The sequence below is a fragment of the Lonchura striata genome, chromosome 8 (assembly GCF_050655825.1).
Source record: "Lonchura striata isolate lonStrDom1 chromosome 8, ASM5065582v1, whole genome shotgun sequence".
Lineage (NCBI taxonomy): Eukaryota > Metazoa > Chordata > Aves > Passeriformes > Estrildidae > Lonchura > Lonchura striata.
Window position 1 is genome coordinate 17115774 of NC_140710.1, and position 22262 is coordinate 17138035.

The 22262-nt window shown below is 36.4% G+C and overlaps 1 protein-coding gene across 7 annotated transcripts in view; it reads left to right on the forward strand.

The window, feature by feature from the left end:
• The window catches only part of FNBP1L (formin binding protein 1 like), a 67137-nt gene that overhangs the window by 15694 nt on the left and 29181 nt on the right, over positions 1-22262 (forward strand). The window lies entirely within an intron of this gene.

The following is a 22262-nucleotide window of genomic DNA, read 5'->3' on the forward strand; positions in this document are numbered from 1 at the left end:
GCTAAATTGAAGTTTTTTTTCTTGAAACTGAGACACCTTTCTTGACTGATAATGTGGACATGGCTATGTAGTTACTAGCATTATTAATACAGACAAAAAAACCACTCTCAGTAATTCTAAATTTGAAGCCATATCCCATTTGGAAGTTATTATGTGCTTTTGAATCTTAATATTTTGTAAGCTTACTTTCCAGTGTGCTGACCCATACTCTGTTGAAGAAACAGGGGGATGTTTGAGAGATGGAACGTGGATTTTTTTTTTTGCCTCCAGATTTCTCCGTCAGTGTAACCCAAAGACTGCAAACAGTACTCTGTATAGATTCTTTCTTCAGGGGGTACTCTTGCTGCTGTGGTCTGCAAATGTGTGCAAGGAATGTGTCTTGTTGCTGAAGTATAAGATTACAGTGTTTTCCAGATGCATGGGATGGTTACACATGTCCCGTGTTTTGGGTGACATGCTGCACAAAATGCCTGATCGCTGTGAGGTTCCTGTCTTTCACAAGCAGTATTGTGTGGCTTACCTCATCCTTGGGAAGACCTGAGATTTCCAACTAGAAAGTTATGTAAGGACCAAATACTTGGTTGTTGAAAGTGTAGTTACTTTTGGCTTTGGTGTGAAAACAATTGTACTGAGTTTTAGTTGGAAATGTTTATCCATATTTTTCCAGCAATTGTCTGGTTCATAAACATCTGACCTTTTTACTGTTTTTTTCAGGAAGGGGTGTGTCATTGTCATGAGACTCTTATCAGTTTGGGTTTGATGTTGAATGTAATTTAAGAATGCATACATGTGTCTTTGGCTGTCTGTTTAGAAAGTGGGGTTTTTGAGTTTTGAAAGCTTTATCATCTGATATCTATTAAAAAGACGTGTTTTTATTTATGGCCCCACTTGTTTATGTACTTGGAAATGTATATGCTTTTCAGTGAAGCTTGTACAAACAAACATGGGACTTTACTAATCTGGAAATTCTGAACACTGGAAAAGTATTGCTGTCTTATAAAAGATGTATGCAGTATCCTTGTTGATAGTACAAAATCTAGGAGTTGCCTGTATCAAGATTTTAAATGTTGCAGCTCTCATTTGATTTCCTGAGTGAGAATAGTAAAAAGGTTGTTGGCGACTGCAGGATCTTTATCTCAGCCAAGCTGAGGATTTCTTTAAAGCATGTATCTGTCAAAGTAATGATCTCTGGAATCACAAATCCCTCAGAATTTGGGATGAAAAAAAGTATGGGAAGATAAAAGTCTGTTGCAATGTGCTCATGAGCTGAGGGTTGCCCCAGCAGGTAGGATTGGTGCTTTCAGCTGTTTGCAGGTAAATGCTGGAAGACAGAATGTTTGTTGTTATTGCTTGTGTAGAGTAGTCACTGATGCTGTAGATGTACTGAAATAAGTCTGATATCTAAAAAATAATTAGTATTGTTTTTAAATTAGTTCTTATACTGGACTGATCTGGGTGAGACCCTAATTTATTAATATAGCATCTTTTAATACTTCAGTCCTTACATTTGCAGAGCACTTTTTAGTGTTCTTGGTAAACCTAGTACTTGAGTAGCATAGCGTGTTTTGTTTTTTTGTGGAGGGGAAGTTATTTAACACAATTCAGATTAAATTTTCATTGTTCATGCAACATGTGCATACTTTTTAAAGAACTTGAATTCTTTTTGGTAGAGAAAATAATTCCCTGAAGTCCAGATATGTTCAGCTTTTTCCTTGTAATGGTGAACAAACTGTTCAGTGAAAGTGAAATTCTTGTCCGATTGTTTCATTTTGCCCCTAGTGAGTTTACGTACCCTGGTCCCAGTGCTCTCTTGGCAGAAAATTTAGAGGTTTGTCTTCACATGCATGTCAGTGCTTCAGCTGGATGGGAAAAGAAGGAAAAAAAAAAGTATTGTTGTAATAAAAGCCTTCTGGTTTTCATTAAAATGCAGACCCTCTGCACTGACTTTGTTTATGGAATTATCTGCAATAAGTTTATGCGTTGCTGGGTTTTTTTCAGCTACAAGCTCTAGTCTAAGAGGAGAGTGGAAGGAGTATTGCATTTCGTGCTAGGTGACTAGAACAGGAAAGGGCTGAATTTAGGTGTACTGAATTTTCTGAAAATATCTACAATGTGGACATTTGAAATAGTTACATGCAAGATTCACGAATACCTTTTCATTGATTTTTTTTTTTTTAAATTCAGAACTCTGCTTCTGCTTTGTTTTTGTGATGAACTTTTGCATTAGCCTAATTAAACTGTTTTCTGGCATCGTGCTTTGTACATTTCCCGGTAGTTTTATTACTGTTTACATATTTTGAAGGAGAAATGCAGTCTTACTGTGAGCTAGAAAGCTAATATTGCAAGACCCAAATCTTTCTTGGGCTTTAATGTGGAACTCTTGTGTCATCTTGGGCAAATAAACTTACTTTTTGTCCCTGTTAGTTGCGTTGTAAAATTGGAATGTACTTCATTTGTTTTAATCAAATTAATATCGTAGCAATATTTGTAGAATAACATTCTTTATGTGCACGGTAATATGGTGTTCTAAAATGTTGAAAGTAATCCATGCACTTTTATCCTGGTTTTGGAGCGGGTAGAGGTAATTTACTATGTAGCAGCTGGTACAGTTTCTGTGACTTGGATCCTCACAAATGTTTGTTCCAGAGGCAAGTACCGTGTGAATCGCTTCTCCCTGGCTGGTACAGGAGAAATAGTACAACATGCTTTTTTGTAGTTCCATAGTAAGTAAAAGATACTTTTGCAGCATTGTACAATGAAATTACATCCGCTAGATTTGAGCTTGGAGTTATTTAAGCACTAAAGAACTTCTGAAATATGACAGCAATTGCACTGGAGAATTGAGAGGCAGCCTTAACTTTTGGAATATTTGAGGTAACCAAATGTGAGTGCAGGTGATGAAGATGGGTGTGCCTCTTGGAACTCAATCTGCATTGTAAATCCTTTGTAAAGAGAGCATTTGATTGCTGGATTCTTTCTCGTGATGGATGCCCAGTTGGAGTGGGTGTGAAAACCTCACTTTGTATATTCTGGTTGGTAGAGCAATTGGAGAGTGTTTACTACATGAGTATGCTTCTTGTACACTTTCTCTTTACCCCAGATGCCTCCTTTCTCTCAGAGGAGGTCAGTAATGTTTTACTTTTCTAATAGTATCTTCAAATAAGCATTTGGCTTAGATGGCATGGGGTTTTCTTGTGGCAGTGAGTGGGAAACTAATTGGTGTGTGTGAACCCCAGACAACACCTGTGCTCCAATGCAGTTGGCTATCTCTACAGGAGGGAAATAATCTGGAAGAGGAAATTGTAATATTTGGATAAAGGGTTCTTCAGTTTTCTGTTGTAGCATCTAATTGTCCTGTAATTTTTTCCCATATTTATATGATGCCCATCACAATTAGAGGAATATTTAGGGTATTTGACATTTGAAATCAATAATGGGAGTGTATTTTATGTTTACATTTACGTAGGACCTAGTACCATTAGTCCTTGTGTTGTACAGCATTCTACAGATACAAACTCAATGTGAATAGCATCCTCAATCCAGTTAACTTTGAGTTCCAGCCGGGGCTGGGTGATGTAGTGGTGGTGCCAAATGAGAGTTGTGCAAAGCCGGTATGGTTCAGCACAGGGGGCGGTGGTCTCTGCTGCAGCCTCGGAGCTGCTTCTTTGGCCGAGCCTTGCAAGCAGAGGCTGGCGGTGGGGCGGACCCTTGTCATGTTTGCAGGGGATGAGCACCCAAACAACCTAAGAGAATGCGGGTAATACTTGTTCAAAAGTACAAGGGAGTGTTGGTGTCTCAAGCGAAGCAAACCATAATCCTTTGGTATGATGAGGTAATTAGCGAGAATCAGTCAGCAGCGCCCTTGAAAGTGAGGTTAAGAAGCTAATGTGTGCTGTGATAGAGATAATGCACCCAGATAGTGCTGGGTGAAAAACATGTGGGCAAAAGGATAATCTCTCAGTACCGGGGAACAGGATGTGGTGTGGTTGAGAAAGGAGGTGGGTAGAGAATGCCTAAAGACTAAAGACAGCAGATACTGGAATGGCTAGAAAGAGACTGATTAAAAAGAAAAAAAAAAAAAAAAAAAGAGAAATTGTTAACAAGTTTTAGGGTGGACATACATTTAAGGTTCAGGAAAGAATTCAAATAAACAGGTGAAAGAAAGGTTAAAGTTTGATACTTCAGTGTAAAAGGCATAAACCAGTAAAGTGCAGTAGTTGCAAAGATATGATGTGCATTATATGCTTTTAAATGAAATGTTTTATCTTAATTTTTCCCTGAGAACATCTTCAAATTTGTGATTAGTAAATGGAAAACTATTTGAAGGTCAACTAAGGATGACTGATAAAACAATTTTGTTCTGTAGAGTCAAATGTGGGTTCCCTCATGCCCCTAATACCTACTTTATTTGGACCCTAATAATGCAGGTACTCATTTACATGTTTAATTTTACCAATACTTGTTCATTTTATGAGCCAAGATCTCATAGGATCTGTGAAGTTCATTAATGTGTGTGAGACTAAATACTGTATTACCAGGACATTTTCAAATGTTTGGTTTTTGAGAAAGGGAATATTTGCAAACTAGCTCTACCTGTAGCTTGTAGTTGATGCACAGCATTATTTAAATCAGTAATAATTACTGATTTATTTTCTTTAATTTATTTTCTTCAATTTAATGGATCTTTTTTCAGCCTTATGAATTTTGACTGCTATGAACTGTGAGTTAGAAGAACAAAGATATGTACTTGGATATATGAATGGTGAAAATTTTATTTTCAGAGTATTTATAATTTATTTAATGAAAAGCTTTATCTCAGTAACTGTGGTTTTTATTATCCTGGAAATTGGGTAAACAACACATGACTACATTCAAGATCTGTGCAATATGATCGAGGTGTTACAAATTTGTTTGGAGGAAGGCAAGAAAGGGATGAACTTATCTTGAAAAGTTCTCCAGCATGTTGTAATAAAATAGTAAAAACCAGACTGGAGTATCTGGTTAGGTTTTGTGTCTAAGATGGCATGTTTAAAGAGGAAAAATTAATTTCTTGAAAATAAATAGTAATTTATCAGGAAAATGCAAATGTTTGAGATTTTTCTACATTGTAGTAATGTGAGAGGAATGTAGACTGCACAGTTCCATGAAACTTAACTAGAAATTTCACCATGTGAGGCAAGCTGTGCTGTTTTGTGAAGTATCCTGGCTCTGCATGGTACTCAAATATTTACTCCTGCAGCAAGAGGTGTGGTGGTCTGATTAAGAGTTTAGGTTGAGATTGAGGAGACAGGGTTTTGGGTTATTTGTTTTGGTTTATCTTGTGTGGATTTCTCCAAGTTCCAGCTTTATGTTCTGCATTCTGAGAGAGAAGCAGTGAGCTAGGAGTGGTTGAGTGCAACAAGAAGTTTGTACTGGAAGAAGCATCTACTTAATGGATTGGAATTGAAGTTCTGTAAAAGCAGGGACTGGCTCTGTATATTAAAATTGTAGTAGGTGCAAACAGATGCAGTGTTAGGCAGAGTGTGCTACCTGCTCTTCCTGCTTGGATGGCTTAGCCCCAGTGACGTCCAATTATTTTGGTTCTGTGGGGTTGTTGTCCAGTTTCACTGAAATTTCACTGAATTTGAACTGAAATAATTTTCTTAAAAGAGTTAAAGTACTCTTAAAGATAAGATGCCAGTGGTATTTAAGCTTAGTGATTCTTAGATGAAATGTTTTTCCATGTTCTGTCTGCTTTATACTTCAAGGCTGTAATTGTGGGCTGCGTAATGAATACATTTTGACATCATTTGTAGAAAATCCCTTGCAATTTTTGAGAAAACATGTAATTGTCTTAAGGTAGTTGTGCTGAATGGCCAGGATTCATGTTTTTTACATTAATGAGGTACCATGGAATATCAGTATTCCAAACTCAAATTACAACCTTGAATTTTAATTCTGAAAGGAGAGCTTCTACAGACCTTTATGCATGTATTAGGTGGGAATACAGCTGTTAGTTTATTTGTACTGGATGCTGGGAAATGTGAATTTTAAGACCTTATATGTAAATGTTTCTTATGATCTTCATAGACTATTTGTAGTACTTTGTACTTAGAATTTCAACTTCTAATCATGCAGGCATAATCACACTAAGTCAAACCTGAAAATTGTGGCTTTCCTGACTGCTTTTCTTCATTATGTCATTGGAAAAGAGGCTTGATTTTTTTTTTTTTTTTTTTTTTTTTTTTTTTTTTTGTGGGAAGAGGATCATGCTCCCCTATCTCCCTAGTTAATCTTATAGTTGTTTGGGTGTTGCCTGTTAATCCTTTCAGGACTGTTACTACCGACTCTGTTACGAAGACAGCATAGCTTTTCATAATATAGAAATAGCTTTTCATAATGTTCTTCCTGTCTTTTCTTAATCAATGTAAAACAATGTTTCATATGGTGTAAAGGGTTTTTTGGTTTTTTAGGAAGGTGGTGAATTTTAAAGCATTTCTTCAAGAGCACTTCGCAGATTTTTCATTTATTTTCAGTTGATTTAAATTATATGATAGTGGCACAGTTTGCATCTTAACTTCATTGCAAGAAATACTTTTTAAAATATTATTGTATTTTTCAAAAAGCTGATAAAAGTACTTGAAAAATATAACTAAAAATCTGTGCATTCCTGCTTGTAGTAAAGGGGTTTGAGGCTTTGCTTGTGGTTGGATCCTTTATCTTTTGATAGTCTCTGCCACTACAGCTAATCCCATATTAGGTTTATAGCAGGAAATGGCACCCTCACATCTTGAATGGCTTTTTTTTTTTTGCCATCAGATTCTGCTTGTCTTTGTTCTGAAAACAGTTTCTTCTGATCTTAATTTGCTAGAAGTTCATAACAATTTACTTACTCCATTTTTAGTTTTAGACTATTTAATGTAATTTTTATTAATAATCTGTCTTTCCTTTGGTGTTACAATTAATTCATGCTTCAGCAGCATTGGTTTTTGTATTCTGCTTATTATTACCTTCTATTTTATGAGGAAAAGACATGGATAAAGAGGATGACAAGTTAACAGTGAAGAAGTACAAGTTACACAAAGTTATTTGTAAGGCCATCTTCAGGGTAAGCATGCTTTCTGATGTGTTCACTTCTGGGTTTTGTATGATCTGTGTTTGTCATCTCTATAACATGGTATAAAACATCTGCAGCACCTGTAGAGGTGTTGCTGTAGGCTTTCATGTTAGTCTTTCAGAAGGCTTTAGTAATCAATATTTCCATATGAGGAACCCTTTTAGTAGCTGTGATTGCTTTAACTTTTTTGAGTGGAAACAACAGTAAATATGTTTTAGATAATCTCATGAACTACACATTTAAGCACTATCTTTTAAGGACAGTATATTAAAAGATATTTCTAGTAAAGCTGTATTTAATAACAGATGACACAAAATGTAGTATTTCTTATCTATTTACATTCATCTGGCTGGAAACTTTACTGTTTCAGGTGCAAGTAGTTATTTGAATTACATTTGGTGTGCTGTTGCCCTACAGTAATATTAGGAATCCTAAGTTACATCTTGGAAAAAAACCTTCATTCAATATTTTCTTCACAATTAGAGTTCTTTACCTATTACACCTGTTTATTGCAAAAATATATTACTAGTTTATACATTAGAGTTGTAAAAATTTGAGGAATTATTTCCAAGATACACAGATTCAGAAATCAGAAATGACTGTGCAGATGTTGGGATAAGTGTATTGTGTAGTCTTCCCAGTTCTTTATTGAAGTGGGAAAAACTATTTTTCAGCATGGGTGAAAAACATTTTAATTTGCATTTTAGTTGATTGTTGAGTTTGCAATCCTTGATGTGAAATGTTTGCAATAATCTTGAGCAACAAAATTCTGTGTCAATCACATACATGGCTTAGTTAAAAGTATTATTGTTAAGATATTAGTACATGTTATCTCAGCATGATTTTAACATGGAAGTATAGCAAATTACACTGATGTTGGTGACAACCATTTAAGGTGGGTGCTGAGAATCACAACAGTATAGAGAGCATTAAATTATTTGTAAATTGCTCTCATGTTATTGTTGATAAGAAAATTGTTATCAACAGTTACTTCATAGAGACAATATGTGTCTCTATGTAACTAGTTACTTCATAGAGACAATATTTTTCTATGAAGTAACTAGTTGATATATTTGTTTGTATGAATGAACTGGTTTGTGGAATGCTGGAAATTCAGGTATTTATTTTGTGCTACTATGTATTCTTGAGAGTCATAAAAGTTTTTGATTGTTTGTATGTAACCAGAAAAGGAAAAAAAAAAAGAAACTTTAATTTTATTATCAGGAGTGTACTCTAATTGCAGCAGGTTAATAGCAAATGAGTTTTTCCATCCTAATGGACTAATGCTAGATGTGTGCCAGCCTGGTGGACTAATGCCACTAGTGCAGGGCACATCTCATGTCAGTTGATTCATGCTTGTATATATAAAAACTAGTTTGAAAACTGTATTTTTAACAATTACAGTAGAACCAAGTCCAGTAGAACTTTGGGAACTGAAAAGAAAATATATAAAGTATAGGCTTTCTTTTTGCAATTTAGGAAATACCAAGACTTAACCCGTGTTCCATGACATTAACATCAGGGTTATATTCATTTAAGTGATTTGGGCTCAAGTCTAGTTCTCTAGATGATTCAGATGAGAAGGTCAAATTGTAAGCAGTAATCATTCTCTTCTGTATTTCTTTCCCTGCAGAAGTCTTTGTAGACTGTATAAGATTATTTTCAATTCACAGAAGAGTGAGGTTACATCAGAGTTAAGAAACAGAAGAAATCTAGCATTCTGAAAACTGCATTGGAATGTAATTGCTAAAGTGCTGTTTCAGGGTACTGCTGAGAAGTTAAGATAATATAGTCTAAACTTTTACTTTATCCAGTTTTGCTGCCTTTGTTTCAGTTTACTAATCTGCTTTGTAACTTGGTAGTGGATGTACTTAATCTTGATGTAAAATACTTAATGTATTTCAATTTATCAGTTAAGTATTTTGTTTATGCTTTTTTATGATATGAAAACAAATATTGTTTTCACAATTAGCCTTGTGATTTTTTAAATGCAAATTGGGCATTCTGCTCCCTTAAAAAATGTAGTAATTTTGCATATTCTTATAAAGCATTTTAGGGCATCTGGGAAATTAATCCTTGTGACTTTTTTTGTGATACGGTATGTGATACCATATGAACACTCAAAATTTAGTCAAATATATTTTGATAAATTATCTTTGAATATTTTAAATATTTAGTATTTCTCTGAGGCTGATGGGGACAGTAATAACAAATAGTTTCCTTCCCAAATCATTCTCTTTAGGAAAAAAGTAGTTGTCTGGTGTCTTTAATTTTCCGTATATGCTGAAGATGTACTGAATTCAGAATGTTGTTACAAATTAATTAAATTAATTAAATTAATTAATTACATTTCATTTTAGTTTTATTAATTTTCTTTCTAAAAGATATGCATGGTTTTACACAATGATATGTAATGACATAAAAACTAAAAAAAGAGACACTTGGGGAAAAGGCACTTGCTTTAATTTTTTTCTACCACAAAATCACGATGTGTTTTTGATTACAAGTTGGCTTGATTTAATCACTCAGTTTAAAATGTTTTTGCTAAGATATGAAGTGTTAAGGTTCTCCAGATATGAAACATCAATTTTCAGTGTTTTTTTAATCAAGCCCGTAATGTTAAAAACAAAGTTGAAACTCCCATGTGCAATTAGATGGTTTCAGTTTTATAGTCAATGTAATAAAAGATATAACAGTTTTATGCAGTATGAAAGAATTGGATTTTAGTTTTCTCATTATGTCATGCTTTATTCAATATTTAAGGCTGCTTGTCAGAGTTTCTTTAGTGTTTCTTTGACAGTTCCTAGACCATTGATTATTTACAGAGATTTGGTGGTTGATATTTTGCTGGTGAAATGAGTGCTTAGTAAAGACATGAGTAGCACTTCATGTTGAAGAATGAAATCACAAATAATTAGGTTTACCATAAAGGACATAATGAATGTGGTGTGGCAATGACATAAAGTACAGGAAAGGTTATATCTTTAGGTGACAAAAAGGCTGCCACTTCTACTTCCAGATCATTGTGTAATAAGGAGTGTTAAGTTTCATGGGGTTCTTTGGGTAGAACTGTATTTTCAAAGGAAAGTAAAAGTACAGAATTCTGGAGGCGTTCAAGGCCAGGCTGGGTGAGGCTCTGAGTGACCTGGTCTAGTGGCAGGGGTTTGGAACAACATGATCTTTAAAGTCTTCTCCAACCCAAGCCATTCTATGATTCTACATAGTGAATTTGTAGTAAATTACTGTTCTGATCTGCAGTATTTGCTGCAGTTGAATTTTGAACTTCATCTGTATTATATCATTGAGTACTTTTTACTGTTTTTATTACTTCTGATTTGGTAATACTGAAAAGTCATTAGGAGGGAAACCTAGTAATTATTACTACAGTAGTAGTTTTTCTGTGGCTGTGATCAGGGGAACAAGATGCTTTGCATGGAGTAGAGAATTAGCACAGTGTTTAAAATGCTGCTGTTAAGTTGGATTCCCACAGTATTTCTTTATTAAGGCAGGAAGAATGTTCTCAGTATCTGCTTTTAGAGTAAACAGTTACTCTAAAAAGTTACGTCAGAAGGGTAAGCAGTGCAAACGAGGGTTAAAGAAGGAATGGAAAGGAAAGTAGTGAATGAAGAAGAGTTGAAAAAAATTAGAAGAATAAAAAATCCTGAGAAATTATGAGAGGAAGAAACTGGCAAAGATGCTTCTATTTCAGTCACAGAATCACGGAATGGGTAAGGTTGGAAGGGACTGCAGTGGTCCAAGCTCCCTGCTCAGGCAAGGTCATTCCACCGCACGCTGCACAGGATTGCATCACGGCAGTTCTGGAATATCTCCAGCGAGAGAGACTCCACACCCTCTGGGCAATCTGTTGCAGTGCTCAGTCACCCTCAGGGTAAAGAACTTCTTCCTCGTGTTCAGGTGGAACTTTCTGTGCATCAGTTTGTGTCCCTGGTCTCTTGTCCTGCTGCTTGGCAGCGCCTGGGCCCGTCCTGCGCCGCCTCCCTTCGCACGCGCAGGGCTCTGGTGAGGCGCCTCTCGGTCACCTCTGGGCTGAGCAGCCCCAGCCGCTCCTGCTGGATGCTCCAGTCCCTTGGTCGTCCCTGTTGTCCTGTGCCAGCCCTGTGAGGAGCTCCCTGTCTGTCTGGCGCCGAGGAGCCCAGAGCTGGGCACAGCAGCTCAGACGTGCCTCCCTGGGTCTGCGCACAGGGGCAGGATCACCTCCCTTGGCACACTCACGATGCTTTTCCTGGCGTTGTCCTTGGCACTGCTGGCTCATGGACAGCTTCTTGTCCACCAGGGCCCCCAGGTCCTTCTCTGCAGAGCTGCTCTCCAGCAGGTCAGCCCCCAGCCTGTGCTGGTGCCTGGGGTTGTTCCTCCCCAGGAGCAGGAGCCTGCATTTGCCTTTGTAAAATTCAGGTGATTCTTCTGTGCCCCTCTCCAGCCTTGGAGGCCCTTCTGAAGGGCTGCACAGCCCCTGGGTGTTGGCCTCTCCTCCCAGCTTTGTGTCACCAGCAAATGTGCTGAGGAGGCATCAGCCCCTCTTGCAGCTCATTGATAAATAAACTGAAAATACTGGGCCCAGTTTTCAACACTGAGATCCAGTCACAAATAAAGTACTGAGATTTGGTGCTTGTTCATCCATACCATTGAGATCTCCACTGGATTATAGTGTGAATACCCTTCTGGTTTTATCAGTTTAGTCGGGAAGGAAATAACTGCTTCTGCTGAAGTACCTTTTAATTTCTATGTTGTCTATTCATTTGACTCTCAAAAAGAAATTGGCTCTCAAACAAGAAATTGGTGCAGTCTGGTGTCACTATTGCCAGTGTGACCCTATTGTTCATGTTTATTTCTGTCCTGAATGCGAGTACTGAATTGCTTCAGAAGTATGGACACTGATTATGCTATAAATTTACTTGCTTTCAATATGGAGTTCCTGAAATGGTGTAGAATGTATTTATGAACTCCACTGTCTTTTTAACGTGCTGGATTACAGGAACACTATGAAGAATGAGCTGTTAAGAGTTTGGACTTGGTACATGTTTTGGAAAGAATGAGGAACCTAGCTCTGACGGTTCAAAAGTGTGGGTTTTCTTTTCAGAACACTGAAGCCTGTACTCAGCTTTTGTATATGCAACTTCAGTGTTCAAATATGCTGTAATAAGGTAGTTTTACCTTTTTGAAATTGTAACTTTTTTAATGGAAGTGCAAATGCTTATGGTTAAATTACATAATTCTTCTTATTTTCTTTGTAATTTAAGGAAAAAGTATGTATTTTTGTACTATTTGATTTATCAGAGGAAGTACATTTCTACTAGAAAGAAAGGTTTTATAAATAATGTTATTCTTACAATACAGGTTATGATTTCGACATCTGTGGTGAAATATAGGACTTTACTGTGTATTTCTGAGCTTATATCTTAAAATCTCTGAGAGAAACTGATACTCAGCATTATTTGCTTACATTTTAATGTTATCTGAATCACAGAATCTTGAAAAATTCCACTGTTTTGAAGGTGCCAGTAATAACATCTGGTTTTGGTTTAAATTCTTTATTCAGTTACGTTAATGTTACTACGGATTTCGCTTCAAAAACAACGAGTACAGTAGATTCCATTGCAAATGAAGGACATGGGGGGTGGTAGTGGTTTTCATTTCGTTTTGGGTTTCTGGTTTTGGGTGTTGTTTTCTTGTGCTGGTGTTTGTGTATGCGTTTGGTTTGTTTTCTGTCAGGATATTTATCTGTCTGAAATAATGTTCCAAAGAATAGAGGAAGGCTCTAATTTTCTTTCATGTTAAAATCTTCTTAAGTGTATGGATCTGGTTTTATAATCAAGTTTGAAAAATATTTACTGTTGTTAGGAATATATGTGTGAAGGGAAGAAGATGTGGCTTCTATAGTCTTTCTCTTGAACTCTGAAGTGTGTTCACAGGTGACACTGGAAAGGGAAGTTCACTTTTCGGTAGGACTTGTTACAGAAAAATCCTCTTGCTCATTGGGTTGACAAAACAAACAGCATATGGCAAATCAGTTATCAGCCTTCCAGTTCTGTAACTATTTACATAACTGGTCCCATGATCTCTGCTTTTCTGAAGTACTGAACAGTGTCTGCTCCCTTTTAGTGGGGAGTGTGCTCAGAACAGTCCATGGTGATTAATTCTGTTCGTATTTGCAGCCTGTCCTACACCATAAAAGGCTAATGATTTATTCAATAAAATTGAAGGGCTGATCAAAATACTTGTGTATAGGTATCTTACTGAGTGGTTTAGAAGAGCAAATATTTGTTGGCAAGCTATGAAGTTACAATTGTATCTTTTGAATACCAATAGCAACAAATAAAAGGTTTATGCCTTTGTCTAAAATTTTTCTGATGGGAGCTGATAGTAACACTAGGAAATACCTTCTCATATTCCAGCTGGATTAACTACAGCTTCTGGATGTAGGAGGGGAGAGTAGTTGAGACAGTTTATCAGAGCTATGCTGAATGAGGAGGTTTTGTCTGGGTCTCTGTGCTTGGAGCTAAAAGATTCATGTTACAAGAAGAACCAATATATATTACTCCTGTACCGAATTTTTGTCGTTTTACTGGGTATTGTAATTACAACTATTGTGAGAAATAAAGTTTAGAGCAGGATATGTTTGTTATATTCTTGTACTGTAACTTTTATTTTATGAGTTCATTGTTCACTGAATCGCTGTGTAGAAATAGTGCCATGAAATGTGTTTTCTAGGGAACTGTTGACAAGAGTTTAAGATTCTATGTACACCTTCATTAAATACATATGAGGAAAGTTATAAGGAATATACCTTGCTATCTGTTAAAATGAAGTTCTGCTGGTGATACTCAGTGCCTGGATTCTGTATAGGTATTTTTACACTCTATTTGCCCTAATTGTCAGAATCATAAACATATGGTTCAACCTATACTAGATTGGTTCTGTTCTTTCTGAATATTCTATTGAGACAAAGCCTAAAGATGCATCTTTTAAGGGTGAAACACACTAAATTCACTTGTCTGCATGGGATTTCTCCATCATATTTGTTAAACAGTTTATAACATTTAAGTCAGTTGAAAATTGTATCCTACAGTCTGTTTAATAGCTGAGCAGATAAATACAGGGAAGTGATATTTGGATGAGAGGGAAGTTGCTATTCTTCCTTCTTTTTCACCTCCCCCATCTGGAAGAAAGTACTTCCTTGTTTTAAATTTGTATCAGGCATCTTGGCTTTCTGATGCATTCAGAATTGTGACCCTGTTATAGTTTTAAACTGTACCAAAGTCTATAGAATAGCCTCCAAATAATATGCAAACTAAGTCATTTAAAATGTCACATTTCAGTTCAGTAAAACTCGCTAAATAGTGCAGTGTAAGCTGGGTCTCGTGGTATTGCAGCTGGACATGTTGTAATACAACTTGTACAGAGTTGTGTGTGCACATGCAGAGCTGGTGGATCTTGTTTTCTAAATTTGTGATGTAGGGCATCTTGGTGTTCTGTAATGTGGAAACCTTCCACATTACCCCTATTGCCTCGCTTTGTAACATCAAGACTACTCCCTTCTTGTCTTGAGTGCACTGTTCACTCCCTTAATGTATGGAGAGGAAAAATGCAGTGCAGACTGTGCTTGTTAGATGCTGTGCCAGACTGGCCGGAGCAGGAATTTAACCCTTCACTGAAGAAGTTGTCAGTAGGTGAGATCCCTTTCTTGTTTGTACAAATTTTGAAAAAACAGATCCTTCGGAATGCAAAAACAGATTAAGTTGCATGTGCAAGAATTGGGGAGCTGCTTGCTCAGTCAAGTCTCCCATGGATGCATTTTTAATAATATTGTGGAAGTATCTGTAATTGATGGAGAGGCATTTAAAAGTTTTGAAAGGTTTCAGTAGTTTCATCAAGGGTTCTTTAGTCATACACTGAAACATTCACCTTGTACGTAGAGTAGTGTCAAGTCATGTAATAATATTTTGTAACTGAAGAACTAAATGATTATTTACACAAAAATGAAAGTCAAAAATAGAAGTCTTGCATCAGTGTTTTCCAAGGCAGATAATTTGTTCTTGCAGATTTTCTGTAGGCTACCATTAATCATGCAGTAAATGTGCTGGTTTTGCACAGAACTTCTGTTTCACATGAGGCCTCACATGGCTGTTGATTCAGTATTCTGCTGCTCTGTTGATTTATAGCCTCACTGCCTTATAATCTGTTATTCTAGCGTTACTGGAAAGATGGGATTTTCTTGAGATATTTCTTATAATGAGCAACAGCATCTCTAAGTATTGTACAAACAGTAGTAGCATTTTTTTACTGTGATGCATGATATCACACTTACTTCATTTAGGGTTAAACATAGTCTTCCTGTCTCCTATTTCAAGTGACATAACTAGGACTAAAATGTACTTATGCTTCAGTCTGTTTATTAACAACCTTCAGCCATTCCCAGAAGACTCAGGAAGTGCCTGTTTTCTGGCTTGGCTATGGTGAAAATAAGATTTCTTGGTATTTAAGGGAATGGACATAATTATATCCTTTGTATATACAAGGCAAGTGTAATACGGCCCCTGTGTTAAGATGGCAACTATTTTAATTCAATAATGTTGGAAAATACATGGTTTGTGATCTGCTATTGTCTTGGATAGAGATGTTTGAAAATAGTCTGTTTTAAATTAGTGTGGGAATTAAGCTTAAAATAGAATGTGTTTCGGAATTAAGCTTAAAATAGAATGTGTTTCGGAATTAAGCTTTGGTTCAAATGCAGATAAAACTCAAGTAGTGTAACAATCTCTATTAAGGACATATGAGAAAAAAATCTGGCTAAGTTTCTTTAAAAAAAAAAAATCTTCCTGATTACAAGTTGAATGAAATTAAGGGGGTTATTGAAAGATAAGTGAGTGGGTTCTGATCGAGTTTAAAAAGTAGGATTTCCTGATCTATATTTTATATAGGTATGTATTCTAGTGATACTTCATATGAGAGTGTGTGTGTTTGTATTTTTCTCAAGTGGTGGTGGTAAGGGAACCCCTTCTGACTGCTTGGGACACAGTACTTACCTCCTTCCTAGCTTGTAGGTAACGATGTTATAGCAGATACACACCCACAGTGGAGTCTGTTCACTGACAAGTGCAGTGTGAAGAGGCTATGATGGGTAGCAGAGAGGAAGGAGGCCTGGAATTGTGTTCTGGCTACTACACACTGTGTTGGTAGAACTTCCTGGGGAGGAAGATGTGATGTGTTTAGGGAACAGCCCTCCCTGCAGTGTGTGGCAGGCTGTGGGACTACAGAGTGGGGTCATCTGAGTAAAGAAGAGGGCACACCTGTAGGTACTGCACAGAAGTGACATTTTCCTTACTTCACTTTGCATCATGGTGCAGTGAGGCATAGATACTGTTCTAGTTCTTATGAATGCAACCATCTGTTAAGAATCTGAAGAATTCTGGAGATTATTCATTAACAGGGCAAATAGGAGTGGTTGATGAGATCCCCTCTGTGGCAGCATGTTTTTTTCCTCTTATGCCTTAAAATTGGTGTTCCTTGTCCCAGTTGTGAACTTTTTCAATCAGTTCATGCTGCTGGTAGGAAACTGTTGCTGGTAAAGTCTAATGATTAGTCCAGCTCTGATCCATTCAGTGGCATGGGTGAACTAGGGTGCACAGCTGTAATCTCTAATGTTTTTCAGCTGATCTGTTAATCTCTAGAAGCAGAACTTGATTCTTTTGTAATTATGGCTGCTCATTTCAAAAGCAGTCTAAAATGTTTCCATACATATTCTGTCTATGGCAGATTCCTGCTCTTTCCTGGAAACTAAATGTGTCACACGTGTGAAGTTGTTAGGTCTCAAGGAAGACATCCCCTTCTGCCAGACCTGACTTTGATCTGGAGTTTCCAAAGCAGTTCCTTTGCTGCTGGTCTGAGGACATCTTTATTGGGAAGAACAGTCTTTGTCTTTCTCTTCCTCAATTGCAGCTCTCCATTTTTAGCACTGCTTTAGAAAGCTGATTTACTGTATGCATTATCTTAGAGTGTAGCCAGATCTCCAGAGGTTCTGTACTTTTTTGAGCCTTCTGGTCACTTTATCATGCAAATGTTTCTCTAATCATAGAAACTGACTTTTCAAAATTAAAGTTGACAGATATACTGCTTTTCAAAAATATATGCTAAAGCTTAAAAGGCAAATAGATTTTTCATACTGTGTTGATACTATGAATTTATGAATTCTTCATTAATCAGAGCAAAGTAGTATTTTATCCAGCTAGAAGTGATTTTTAAATTCCTGTTGTTTTCCCTTTGCATTTTAAGCACTGTGCATTTCTAGCAGAGCTTCTCTTAAATATTTTCAAGCTACAACATAGTGTACTGTTAATACCAGTGTCTTAATTTTTGCAAGTAAAATAGCTCCATGTCCTGAATGGCAACCTACAAGCTGTTTTCAGAAATTCTTTTTAGGAAGTATTCCTCTTTTCAAGACTCAAAAAGACTAGCAGATTTTCTTCATAGTATCCTGTACAATCTATAGTGAACTTCTGCTTTAATATGAAATTAAAATGTAAAGTACTGTTTATGGATATGAGCATGTAACCTTTTTTTCCTCATCTTAGTCTGAGTGCCTCTGCTTTATTTCCAGTGTCACTTTATGCATTTGATGGCTTTTGATATTGCAGCCCTGAACCTTCTAATTTATATTAATCTTTTAGTCTATAAAATACTTAGCCTTTAAGTTTGCTCACAGAACATTTTTTCCTCTCTCAGCTGTAATACCTAGATTGTTTTTGGAGAAGAATGAGGTACGATTTGCAGATTAGTCGGGATTGTGGAGCTACAATCCAGAACCTGTAGAAAGCAGAAAAGCAAAACACTTAATTTTTTGTTCTTGGTATAACAGCTCTTTGTTAGTTTTTAGACGTGAAGCTAACAGGGTGTTTTGAAAAGATAAAGTACTGTTTAGCTGGAAGCAGCTTTTGTCTGCCTGGTTAGAAGAAGCACATTGCAGTTGCAAGGAAGAAAGTCCAGACCAAATTGATAATTATGAAAACAAACAGGCAGGAATACAAAGGAATGATAATCAGTTCAGACAGTAAAATAAAAGAGCTATTATCCTAAAATAGAAAAGGAAGCAGGAATGCATAAAGATAGAGACAAAAGTAGAAACCCAAAACAGACAGTGAAGAGGTGTCCACAAAGAGAAACTGAAATGTATTGTCAGAAGTAGATTAGTGTGACATGCTCTAATTAAAATACAATTTTCTAATGAACTTGTCCTGAAGACTAAAAAGGAAAGGTATAGTATATTATACTGGTAACTTCTCATTAATATACTCATGGATGATTATGGTTCCCATAACTTTTAATGTAGCACATCAGGTAGTTCTTTGTACAAACACTGCAAGATATTAGTTTTGTTCTGTTTCATTTTTTGAAATAAAAAAAATTATGTGGCAATACCTACAAGTAAAACAGTGAATCATTTGAAAGCCTTGATCATTATCTAAAAAAAAACCCGAAAAAACCCCAAGCTGCATAAGGTTTCATAATTCAGCTATTTTATAAGAGTTTTATAAAATCTCAATATGTTAAAGAATCACTTAATATTTTGTAACTTAAAATATTTAACTTCTTGAATAGAGTTGGATGTAATGGGCATAAATTGAGTGAACAAGAACTGCTAAGATTGGTATTAAGTTATCTAATCACTCACATTTTCTCACTTGGCTTTCTGTGTACTTGTAGTTTTGTGGTTAAGTCATGGCTTTTTGTAAGGTGATAATAAAATACAATATTTAGATCCATAAATCTGCTGGGGCTTTTTGATGCCAAGTGGTTTGATTTTTTTTTTCCCCTGAACCAAGACCTGGTTGCTGCTTTTTCATGCTCTGAACACTGGCATAGTACATATTTCCTTATACCAACCTACATAAGGGTTAAGAATTTAGAGAGCAAAAGACAGGATTGACTTTTTATTCTCCCCCTCACTGACTTGGAAGTTTAGACTGGCTGTGCAGCCTGGAGAACAAAAATGGGAAAAAAGCCTCATCTTGAGCCAGTTTTTCAAAAGTGCAAATAAGATCACTTGGGTAACTGTGGACTAAAATGGTCAGATAAAAGTATGGAAGTAATGGTGAACAGTTGAGTCAATAGAGAATAAAATGATGGTAGAATAATTAATGCAAAGTATCCTCATTTCAAATAAAATGTTTTTTTAAGTAGATATTGCAGATGTAATTAATTGAGATAGGTTTCTGAAATTGTAAGTCAAATGCAGATAGCTAGTTTACATACTGTAAAGGAATAAATTAGTGAAACAGAAGGATTTTTTACAGAATAATACCACAATCCTAGCTTTAAATACAAGTAGAATTGATTTCTGAAGGCTGTGAAAGCTGGGAACATTAACCCTGTAAAAATCTCAATCTTGTTTAATGTCTTTTTTGGGAAACTCCCACACTAGTCCAGTGTCTGGACTGGTAGCTTTGGGCAGACTAAACGTCCAGTATTTATGCTGTAGCCTGCTCATCCCTCTGAAGAGATCTCCCATGTTTTCTTTTTATTGGTTCTTAAGGCTTGTTTGGAGAAAAAACAAGTACCAGTAAGAGGAGGAAAGTAAATCTCAAGTTTAACCCAGGAGAGTCTGTTTTGTCTTGGGTGCAGGTTTGAGTCAGGTTCACTCTTGGCTTTGATGCTTCAGCTGCTATTTTTGTAAAGCTTCCCAGTATCTGCAAACACATGGTAAGTTCAGAGCTGCAAACCTGGAGTGCTTATAACATTGATGTTATTGTGGTTCCAGTAAATAATCTGGAAGTAAAATTTAGGTAGGTGACACTTGTTTTGGAATAGTCTGTTTTGACCTACTTTAAACTTCTTGTCAAGTGTCAGATTTATTTGTTTGTAATGGAGAGGCTTTGGACTACATTCCACTTGTGAGTGGGCAGTTTCTACATAGGGCCACAATCCGTTAGCTGACCTTAACCGCTTTAATAATAGTCAGCTGAAGTTTTAATAAAGTTTCTTATAAAAATTTTCTACTCAGCTGGCAAGGGGTGTGGGCAGTTACTAGACAAACAGCAATATATATTTGCTTGGAAATATTGTTGAGAACATGCTTCATTATCAAGGCGTAGATAGCCAGATATTGTAGGATATAATTTTTTTTTAATAACATTTTTCTGATAATGCAGCTTTCATATTTCTTTTAAAGGAGCTAGCCAAATTACTACACTGATAGATTAATTTTGAAATTACAGACCTAAGTTTTATTGAAACTATCTGGTCTGTTTTCTTGTCTGTACAGCATTGCCTGATTTTTTTTTTCCATTGAAGATATCATTTCTAGCTAAGTACCTTAGTTTGATTTCCTTTGTAGCAGTCTGGAAGATTTGCTGTTTGTGTTCAGTTCAAAAAGGAAGCTTTTTTGCTTAATCGAGGCCCAGAGCTTAAAAGTGAGCTTCTGGAGAGAGATTGAAAGTAAATAAGTAAATTTGTGACTCCCCTCTGGAAGCCTTTCTGAAAAGGCCAGTCCTTTTTGCTTATTTGTTGATGTTGCCTTTATCTTTTGCTCATTTATCTCAGTGGCTTTACAAAACAGTGTAAGGTGCCTCTTATGACCACAGACGTTTTCATTCACTGGTTTATTGTTTATAGAGAATTTGAAAACTTGTGAAGTTTGTGAAGCTCCAACAAAGCTGTCTTTGCACAGAACATACTGTTTCTAGAATCACATGAAGAAGAGGCATTGGGGGAAAAAAGAGATTTTTGTTACATGATCAGTGATGAAATGCTTGTAGTAAAGCATGATAGCTTGTCAAATGTAATTTTCATATTAATAGGAGATCTTGAAGGAAGCTTGAGCAGTGGAGTCTTTTTTTTCTTTCAACAAAATATTTGGAAAGCCACTGTCTCTGGTTGCATGTTTGGAAACATAAGTAATGTGGTGTTCCCTAATGCTAATGAAACCTTAGCAGCAAATGAGAGCTTTGTGGTCTAAAGAGCTTAAGTAGGACAGCAAAAGCTTTGTTCTGCTGTGTGCTGAAGGAAGTCAGTTCTTTTTAATGGTATTAGGTATTGACTTCATGCCAGAAGCATCTTTTACAAACTAATTTTGGATGTTAGGTTAATTTTGTAAGAGTGATTACACAAATGAGTGAAGTATAAAAAAGAAAGGCTTTCTGAGATTGATGTATTTTTACACAAATTTGCAAATGTGGTTTGATGCCACAGCCTGGTCGTTGTCTGCCTATTCTCACACTCAGACAATGCATGTGCAGCTTCTCTAAAAGCAGAATCAGAAATGTCACTTTATTTGGCATGAGCTATTTTGAGTGGAAATGTCCAGCTGGTGCCAAGTGCGCATGTCAGAATAATGCGAGATACAGGCCACGGTTTCCCAAATACACTGAAATCTTGTCTTCAGTCCCTCTCCCATCTCTTGGCTGTTTCTGTGATGAAACAGCAGGGAAAGTGGTTGTGATTTTGGTGGAGAGAGTGGTGCAGAGGCTGGTGGTAGAACAGGATGGATGCTTTTGGTGGCAGAACTTGCATGCCATCGGACTGAAGCGTTCATGGCTGTGGTTGTTAGTCCGTGGTGTAGGATACTGGGACCTACAAGGCAGTAGTGAAAGCAGCCTTAATCTTGTTACATTATTTTTATTTTTGTTGGTAGCTGTGTTCACCTGGTATCTCTTTAAGTGAATACACGTTCCTTGAGTCTTGCAGCATTTTATGGCATTTTTTTGATTTAGCTGTAGATCATCCTACTGCACGTTGAAATTGAATTTAAGTTGCTAGTGCTAGAAGTTTACATCATTCATTAGGTTCAGGCAAGCCAAAGAGTCTGCAAGAGATAGCCTCTGATAAACAGCCTTCAGAACGTTTTTTTTGTGCAAGTTAATTAAACTTTGAACTTAATTACTTCCTTAGCTTTTTTTGCTTTTTATTTTAAGTTTACTGTGAGGTGTATTTGGATTCAGCCTCTACTAGACACAGATTGATCTTGTTGGATTACTAAATAACTGCTAATTTTAAATGCTATTTTAAGCTGAAAATCCTTGATTTTGTCACTGTGATGGATTACTGTAGCATAAAATGCAAGTATGTGTTAGACTAAAACTATTTGCTAGGTGGTATTTTGTACCTTTGTTTTCTCCTGCCTAAGTCTTAACCTCCATATTTCCACTTGTTTTTT